This window comes from Crassostrea angulata, chromosome 1, assembly GCF_025612915.1.
Source record: "Crassostrea angulata isolate pt1a10 chromosome 1, ASM2561291v2, whole genome shotgun sequence".
Taxonomy (NCBI): Eukaryota; Metazoa; Mollusca; class Bivalvia; order Ostreida; family Ostreidae; genus Magallana; species Magallana angulata.
Window position 1 is genome coordinate 52,679,672 of NC_069111.1, and position 10,242 is coordinate 52,689,913.

The 10,242-nt window shown below is 33.8% G+C and overlaps 1 pseudogene; it reads right to left on the reverse strand.

The window, feature by feature from the left end:
• Positions 1-4,355: 4,355 nt before the first annotated feature.
• Positions 4,356-7,243, reverse strand: LOC128169491 (uncharacterized; annotated as a pseudogene).
• Between the last annotated feature and the right edge of the window lie 2,999 nt (positions 7,244-10,242).

Here is a 10,242-nt window from a genome sequence, read left to right on the forward strand (position 1 = left end):
AATATTTTTTGGAATATGATTTTACACAGAAAAGTCCAATGTCGGCTTCCATTTATTTTATATGATTTTTTTTTCGGGAAACGGAAATATTATTTTTGCTGCGAACAGGATATTTTATAGGCTAAAAGTTGATCTCAGTTGATGCACAATATCAATATCTACTAATACACGCCAAAGATGGACTGGTCAAAGTTTCATTTTTTTAATCAAGAAATTATTAATGAAAATTAAAAGCGTTATTCTTTTATATATTTAAAATAATGGATACAATCTAATGACTACCAATGATCTATCAAAGCATTAGTCAAACAATAATATTTCACAAAGAAATTGAACAAAAATTCAAAATTTAAGAAACAGCATTTTTTTTCAAATTTGAACCGATCCAAATTGGAAAAAAACAAACTTATCTTGATCAAAATTATTCTAAAATGTAAGTTATTCAAGTAAACTGCACTTTACCAAAAGAAATTGATAAACATTATAAGATTAATAAATGTACAAACTGTTTCACAGCTACATAACCTAGAACTCTTGCAAAATTGTGATGTACTACGACTTTATATGATTGTGTTCGGGATCAGTTCAATTACAATCGGGATCGGTTCGGATTAGAAGATTTTTCAATTTTACTTAAATTTCACAATTCCGTTTTAATATCTTGTTAAAAAAAATTGACATGGTAATTACTTAATGCGAGTGACAATCAATAAGTAGATTTTATTCATGGATTTAAAAAATATATACAATTCTTCTAATCATTTTCATAAATATTTTTTATCAAAAAAATTATAATATTCATTTTGTCGTACTTGACATGTATTAATGGATAATTGTATGATGCATCAATTGAGATTAAATTTTTAACTCATGTTCGAAGGCAAAATCAGTTTTCTGGTTTCTGTTTAAAAATACAAAAACAATTCATATAAAACTATCAAGCTCACAATTGATACCCCCGCCAAGAAAAAATCATAACTCATGCATTTTTTTATTATAGAAAATTTTGAATGAATCGATTTCACCGTCCATTTTCTATAAATAACAACTGCTCTATTTTTAAAAATTGTTAATGCTAATATGAGTACACAAATAAATTTCTATTCTTTCAATTCCATTTTATTTCAAGTTAACTGTTAATGCATAAGGACATTTGCATCCTTATGTTAACAAACATGGCTCAAATCAAACTAAATCCACATGTCAGGCAGCCATTTAATATAAACATTTTGAACTATTGGTATGCTGAGCCCGATTTTTTTCCGAATTTTTTTTCCACACATTTTTGAAAAAAAATTATGTGGCCCGAGACAAGCAACCTTTGTGTCAAATTTTAGCTTCTAATTATTTCCATTCATACAAGACAAGAGAAAGACAGGAATGAAGCATTTTTTAAACAATGACCTTGAACTTCCTCAATTGATCTTGGGTCAAGGTCATGACACCCCCTCAGGTTATAAGCAATCTTTATGTGCATTAAGAACTTCCAATATTTGTCCATAATAAAGATATGGACTGAACATGCATTTTGCACTTTTCTGCCAGTGCCCTTGACCTTGCCCGAATGACCAAGGGTCAAGGTCATGACAAACTCTTTCGTCATAAGCATTCTTTGTTTGAAGTGAAACATTCAATGCTTCTCCATAAGAAAGATATGGACCGGACACGAATTTTGCACTTTTTCTGCCAGTGACCTTGACATTGCCTAAATGACCTTGGGTCAAGGTCATGACACACCCTTAGGTCATAATGAATCTTCGTTTGAAGTCAGAACTTTCATTGTTTTTCCATAAGAAAAATATGGACCAGACACGAATTCTGCACTTTTTCTGCCAGTGGCCTTGACCTTGCCCGAATGACCTTGGTTTAAGGTCATGATACACACTTAGGTCTAAATCAACAGGACTTCTGCACTTTTTCTGCCAGTGACCTTGACCTTGCCCGAATGACCTTGGTTCAAGGACACGAATTTTGCACTTTTTCTATGCAAATTTTGCACAGACAGACGGACAGACGGACGGACGGACAAGGTGATTATTATAAACCCCCCTTAACTTTGCGGGGATGTATAATAATTGACATAGCGCATTGATGAAAAAGTTTTCCGGTCAATTTTTTCTTTGATACGTCGATCAATAGAAAAATTATTATCTTCATTTCTTATCATTTAATAAAACATTTTCAAATGAAAAAATCTGATGCGTCATTGATCAAAAATGTAAATAATGTAAATGAAGCGGCGCGTATGAATACAAAACAACAACAGCAACAATATTCAAAATGGATGCGCCTCAGCTGATGCAGAGCTATTGAGCTGAATTAAAGGATTAAACACAAATAGTGAGTTAAAATCTGAACCGGCTGAATTGAAAACGAAGGGAAAATACATGCGATAGCTTGTGATATTATTCACTGTGCAGAAAAACTCGTAATAAAATTAGTTTTCATGCGAGATCGCTGGAATATGCAACTGGACATAACCATCCAAGGAAAGGCGATCGTGGATGAAAATAGCTGATATGTCGACAGAGAATAGTATGTATAAGCGACTTTTGTAAACGTTGTGGTAACTAGATAGCCAGTGATGTACTAAAATGGTGTATCAGCCGCTTGGAATGCGCAGAAGGAGTTGATGCATCACTCATAGCTTTTCTTTACGACGCTTATTCTGATGACCGATCATGTACGTGTGTAAATTTTAAAATTATCGTTACCAAATTTGAACAGCAGTGTTACCGTGAAAGTGTATAGGCCTATATGTTCGTTATAATATTCCTGGAAAAGGAACAGCCAGCCTCGCTGTAAATGTTGATTGATCTCAAGCAGACGAAATCGTGAGAAGACGCTTAATTTTTTATTTCGTGAATCAAATAATGTGTTTTGTTAATTTTTGAAGGTTAAACTTTCAATTTTTTATATTCACAAGGTTGCATTTTGTTTGCTGACAATAAAACAGACACAACTTTACATTTTCTTGACAGTGTTTATCTTGGAAATTCCCGTTCTATAAATAGTGTTAGATCAGAACAGTTGAGAAATGAAGATCCGGCAAAAATTTTATTGATGCAGGTATCAAAGAAATTTTTCGACCAATCAGAAGCGCTGATATCTCATCAAATGAATAAATATAAAATGATTTGAATTTCCTCAATTTTGAGAAAAAAATCAAATATCTGAGAAAAAACTCACATATGTAAGTCTGACTTCTTTCTGAAATTTGACTTAACGAGGCCGGGTCTAATTTGTTCTGCCCTAGATTTTTAAATGAAATGTTTTACATGAATTTCTACTGATATAATAATCATTTTAAGATAAAAAAAAATAATAAGACATTTACACATGGTGTTTAAGGGGTCATCTCAAAGTTTGTAAATTTTTAACATTGGACCCTATGAGATTTTGCTTGAAATGTATCAATTTTGCACATTTTTTACATTTTATTTAAACTTCTGCCCTAGGGATTTCTTTTTCTGTTCTAAATATTAAAGTTATTGCTAAAAGGCATCAAATGGTCAAATAAAAAAACCTTTTTACCTCCTGATTTGTTCCAAGGGTCTTATCAAAATTGTTTTTTGCATGCCCAATTTCCCAGTTTGCCAGATAACGGCCATTTTTTATTTGACAAAGACGGAAATGGTGATCTTTATAGTATTATAAAAACATTCAGACACATTTAAGTGATAAATAAATATATAACATCACATATTAAGGGTCATTAATATAAAATACATGGTTACTGTCTTGAAAAATATGAATTAAGCTATATTTAGGTGGGTTAAGAAAACGTGACAGGGGGCTAGGCTTGCTGAACCCTCTTCATGTTTTCGACCCGAGCCCAAATATAGATTATACTTTGAGGCATTTATCTTTATTCCACGATATAATATCAATTTTACGCATCAAACGAGCTTTTTTCAACTTTTGCTGAATATCTGCAGTTGAAACTATCACACCATTGCGTCAACCAAGCAAAGAGATGACGTCACAATACAAATGAAACGCTGCGCGAAAGCGTGCGTATTTGTTCTGTACTAGGCCTCGTTAAGTTTTTTGTGAAATCGGGGCCTGATCCAACCTCAAATTTGTTAGAGGTCCGTTTTTGCTCTTCTCCTGTTTCGTTATTTTCCTTTGGACTTCTGAATTTTAACACTGTTTATTATCACCACATGTCATGATACATGTTTAAAACAAGAAAAATTGTTTTGTCGATGCTTTTAATATTTATATACAAGAGTACATGGTAATTAAAAAAATCATGTAGCAAATTATCGATCTTACCCTTTATAACCGAACAAATAATACTGCAGTTGCTATCTAATAGATACTTCTTTGTAGTTTGTCACCTTCCGTTTTCATCACAGACGAAATCCTGAAATGGTAGTTACAGGGACACTGTAAGAGTAATAACTTTGTCCAGCCAACCGCCTGATCCAGACAGAGTCCCCTTCGTCTAATTGAAGTACTGCCATATTTGATCCCATCTGATACCTAGAAGAGCCATGTGACATTGATCTGACTTTACTCACGCCATTTTGTACAATATCTAAATATAAAGCATTAAGTTCATGTGGAGTAACAGTGAGAAAGAAGACGTATGTCCCGTCCGTGGGGGCGGTGAATGTCCCGGTGCTAGGATTGTATCCGTTTCCATTATTGGTGACAACGTGTGGAAACACTAAAGTACTTCCTGCCCAGGTGGAAGACAAAGTTGTAATACCGGCCGTGAACCCTATCTTTGTTTTCAAAGCTGAAACAAGAGGAAACATTATACATGTAAATTGATTTACCCTGTTACATATTTTTTTTACATGAAAGATTAAAATCATGTGACATTCTGTCTGTGTTTAAATAGCATAATCAGTTTATATTAGTTTTCATCGTGAAATAACAAAAATTAGGTTTATTTCATTATATAGATAGCTGATTTGTCAACTTAAGATTGTTGGCGGAAGAAAAATTCCCAAAATATCTTTTTTGGTAGTATCAGTAAAACTGGGCCTTTATTAAGTATAAACCCTGTCGTAAAATTTCGAGTATTGTGGTCTACTGCTTATTACCAATAATTAAACATACGGTTAATAGGTTCAACGTATATTTAAGCATTAAATGCCTATTTTGGGGATACTATCAGTCCTATAATATATTAGGCCGTACTGACAAATTGAATACCGCGCGTAAGCGTGGTATGACAATTTGTCTGCACGGCCTGTTGTGTTAATCAGTATATTATAGGACTGATAGTATCCCAAAAATAGGCATTTAATGCTTATATTTATATTCATACTGATGTTAATTTGTATGAAATATCTGTGTTTCGTCGCTTTAAAGCTAATACATACGCTCTTTGTAAGGTGTATGAATAAGAGATGGAACAGCTATAAAACCTTAGATGTGTTCAACAGAGCGAGAGTCCGCCAAAATTCCCTATATCTGCGACACAAGTGTTGGTGCTCTGTTAAATACGCGTATGCTATATAGTTCACTTCAACAGCTAAAAGTTTTGTGCCAGAAACTTTGTCGAAAACACATTTTTTTAATAAATATTTATGATGTAACGATTATTTTTCATTAGTACGTATCAAATTTGTTATGTTAGTATAGATGTTTCAATTAATCTTACAATAATGAATTTTTCAAAACGCGTGATAACGTTTACCTGTATATATATACGCCGTATTCAGGTTTGACGTGTTATTTTAAATTGAACGGCTTCCATGCAAACATAATGGGAATTGTTTTCCCTTGGACTGAAATGTCACATTTTCATTGGTTTAAACATAGCACGTGATTGCCTCATATATCTCTATATTTGTTCTGTGAGAAATAATATTAGGCAATATGGCCGTCATTGGTTGACGCTTTGCTTACTCATTTCGACATTTCATAGTATTTTATACATAAACTGCATGCCATAAGCTCTCAAAGTATTTGGAGTAGTTGCCCTTTGAAATTCTTTAAAATTAGAGTAGTTGCCCTTAGAATATTGACGTCACATTGTTTTGTCTGGAGCAAAACAAAATGGCAGCGTCGAAATTTGCTCAAATCTCTGCAGAGGAAAGGGGGAAAACATTTAAAATTGAATAGCAACAAAACATTGTAAGTAAACATGGGTGAAGCAAAGATTTTGAAAGAGTATTTGTAAGGTGAGATTGAAAATTTTGAAGAGTTTAAATGAATTTAAATTGGACGAGATGTAAGGCATCTTTTACATGGCTATGCGTAGATCATCGCTATTTGTGAATAAATATGTCGCTTGAAAGTCCTCGAGAAAACAAAACACTTATTAGGTTAGTTACTGACTCACTACGGAAATATATTGGGTTGATCAATCTCATAGATGGCGAGGCTTCGCCTCGCCATCTATGAGATTGATCAACCCAATATATTTCCGTAGTGAGTCAGTAACTAACCTAATAAGTAATAATATACACCAAGTTTAAATAAAATGAATTGTACAATAAATATGTAGAAACATAGATAATCTCATTTAAGAAAAAATCATCTTTTTTTTAAAAATTGTTTTCACAAAATACCTGAAATTATTTTCATTAAGCTTGATTGGTCATTTCCAAATGTAGACAAGTTATGCACCAGTTGTTCTTGAAAGTCCGTTGACGTGAGCAACTTGTTGTTTATATCACTGACAGATATTTTTACGATGGTGGAATATTCAGTGAATTTGCTTTCAATAAGATTAGGAATAGATTCATTTATTTCCATGGTGTGTTTATTCAAGTCCAGTAACGTCACAAATAGATACCTAACCTCTATCTTAATGTCATTCAGAATCGTAGATGTATTTTTCTCAAAGTCATCCAATTTTTTATTCAAAACTCGTTCATACTTAGCACAGCGGAACGAAACCTTTGTAAAATTCCCTTCAATTTCATCAAACCTGCTTTCAGTAGTCTTGAACTCTTCTTGAATCTTCACGGCTTGTTCTTTCAACCTCTGGTTCTCGGTTTTCAGTACTTGTACCTCGTTTTGCAAGATTGAAATTTCCTTTTCCGCATCGTGGAGTCGTTTGTTGCTAATTAATCATATCTTTCATGATACCGTAAACATTTTTAACAAGTGTCATCCAAATCAGAGTATCCTGGTTTAACAGCTGTCTGAAAACATCGGTCTCTGTGTCCACTGATTTATCTCGTATTGTACAATTCTTAGTTTCCCCATCAGTAAGGATAGACAAACAAATTGATGGGATCACACACAGGAACCCGAGTATGATGTACGACATCATGTTTAGAATTTGAACAACTAAAGGACATGTCGAGCTTATCTATAGGGGTTCAAGTTTACCTGGCGTGATGTCGTAATTTTCGTCTCAATCGGCGTATAGTTGACGATTTTCAACCCGCTTTAACCTTTTTCTTTTATTACAAATAAAACAAATAGGATTTGCTCTTTTAAACAGTACCAATTTTAATACGTCATTATATGAACTTAATTATATTTCCTCGTAGTCAAACATGCTAGTTTTTCCGTCTTTAGCATTGGAAATCCAACTCGAATACTATAGTTTTGCTCGATTTTTGTATGAATCGCACACTTTGATTGGATTTCCGCAAGCTATGCTTGATGACAGCTATCATATTAGCCAATCAGGTTTACAAATTGTAGAAAATACACTGGAATTCCCCCTCTCCGATGTATACACGAAGGTCAAAAACACTTTATAGTGTGAATTCTCTATGGTAAGCGACGTTTTAATGAAAAGAACTCACACTGATTCTTAAATTTTATAATTTTTCCCATAAGAATGTATATTTAATTAAGGTCTTCCACTTCCGATCACTCAGGTGACCTATTGCAATTGGTATTCGTCCGTCGTCGTGCGTCGTGCGTTAACAATTTTACATTTTTTTACTTCTTCTTGAAAACTACCAGGCCAATCGTTACCATTATTTGGTGTGAAGCATCTCTATGGAAAGAAGAATCTAAATTGTGAAATTCATGGCTCTACCACCCTGGGGTGCCACGGACAGGGCCAAATATGCAAAAAAAGCCAAATTTTTAAAAATCTGAATGAATGGTTATAATGTCCATGAAGCCCTCTACATAAATTGTGAAATTCATGGCCTCTGGTTTAGGGGTTCAGGCTCTAGGGTGGGGCCAATATGGCCATATAGTAAAAATGTATTAAATCTTAGAAATTTTCGTCTCTACTCCCATATATATTTGTTAAAAACTAAATGCATGATTATAATATCCATGAAGCCCTCTACCTAAATTGTGAAATTCATGGTCCCTGGGTCAGGGGTTCAGGCTCCAGGGTGGGTCCAATATGGCCATATAGTAAAAATGTATTAAATCTTAGAAAATCTTCTTCTCTACTCCCATATATATTTGTTAAAAACTAAATGCATGATGATGATGTCCATGAGACCCTCTACTAAAATTGTGAAATTCATGACCCCTGGGTTAGGGGTCCAGGCTCTAGGGTGGGGCCAATATGGCCATATAGTAAAAATGTATTAAATCTTAGAAAATCTTCTTCTCTACTCCCATATATACTATTAAAAAAAAATGCATGATGATGATGTCCATGAGACCCTCTACTAAAATTGTGAAATTCATGACCCCTGGGTCAGGGGTTCGGGCTCTAGGGTGGGGCCAATATGGCCATATAGTAAAATTGTATTAAATCTTTAAAAAAATCTTCTCTTCTTCCACACATATGGGCAAAAAACTGAATACATGGTTATGATGTCCACTAACTCCTCTACCTAAAGTGTGAAATTCATGGCCCCTGGGTCAGGGGTTCAGGACATGAGGGGGGGGGGGGGCAATATGGTAATATAGTGTTAATGCATATAATTTTTAAAAATTGTCTTCTCTATTCTCACACATCTGTATAAAAAACTGATTAATAATTATGTTTACCAGGAAGTCCTCTACTGAAATTTTAATTTTCATGTCCCCTCAAGGATGGGTTTTGACTCTAGGGCAGGGCCTAAATGGATGTATAAGTGTTAATGCATATAATGTTAAAAAATTATTTTTTTTACTCCCACACACCTGAGAGGAAAACTGAATTCATGATTTTGTAGACCAGATCTTTTAGTTTTTCGCCAAAAATATAGGTTTCAGAGTTCTTTTTGAAAGATTTCAGGCAGGAAGGTGGTCATCATTACAAATTTATGATTTTTCTACTTCAGTATGAAACCTTATTGATTAGATGCATATATGAGACTCCTTGATAAGTTTGTGTATGGGTTATATGCTACTCGGGTGACCGTTAAGGCCAATTTGCCTCTTGTTTTTGAAAGGTAAATGTCTCATCTTAGAGGTGATTTACAATGATAACAAAGGTGGGTGTTAACTCCTAATGCAATGGTGTATCATATGGCATTTTTGAATTTTTCGATATATGCAGCTTAGACGGGTGCAAATGTGCTACCTTGGCACTGGCATAATTATCCGGCACAGTTTTATATGCTGGAACCTCATATGGAAAATTACTCATTTTCGTTATCCCCCTTTTCAATAAAAAAAAATCAAACCAACAAACAGAATTCATTCCCATAACAATTATTTAAAATAAACCTCCAAAAGAAACTACACATTCATCCTACACCCGCAATATTGCCTTTTTCGATTTTTGTAATCGTTGTAGATTCATAGCTTTAATTTTATCATGATAAGAATATCTTAACGGTATTTGGTAAGTTATTTCAATTAGTGCTGAAACTTCAATGCATGCATAAGTACGCCAGATTTATGTACATTTAGTCTTGCCCGGCAACTTTTCGTATGTGTTGTTTGAGCTAGCAGTTTGAATTCATCACGAGAGAGAAAGATAGATAGAAGGAAAGAGAGAGAGAGAGAGAGATTCTGTCAATTTTACATTGATATCTTAGTATCGATAACTCCGTTTGTGTACAAAATTGATAATTTAATATTTGAGTATACGTAAAAAGAAAAAAACAAAAACCAAAAAAAGGAAGAAGGAAACTTTAAAAATCAAAAGTCTACATACCCATGTAACAGTGTATCAGACCGCAGGTGCTGTCACGATATAGAACGATGCCACGGAGTCTGCGTCATCTGTTTCATTTTTGGATATTTAAGGTAGTACAAAAGAGATAAGCTAAATTTTTCCTATAATTCAATTTTTCTAAAAAATTAATTTTTTTTTTCTTTGGAATGAAATCTTTATATACGTAAAATTTGAAAAAAATCCGACCTCACTATTTTTGCGCACATTGCCCCAAACCTACCATTGGGATCTCCTTTCAA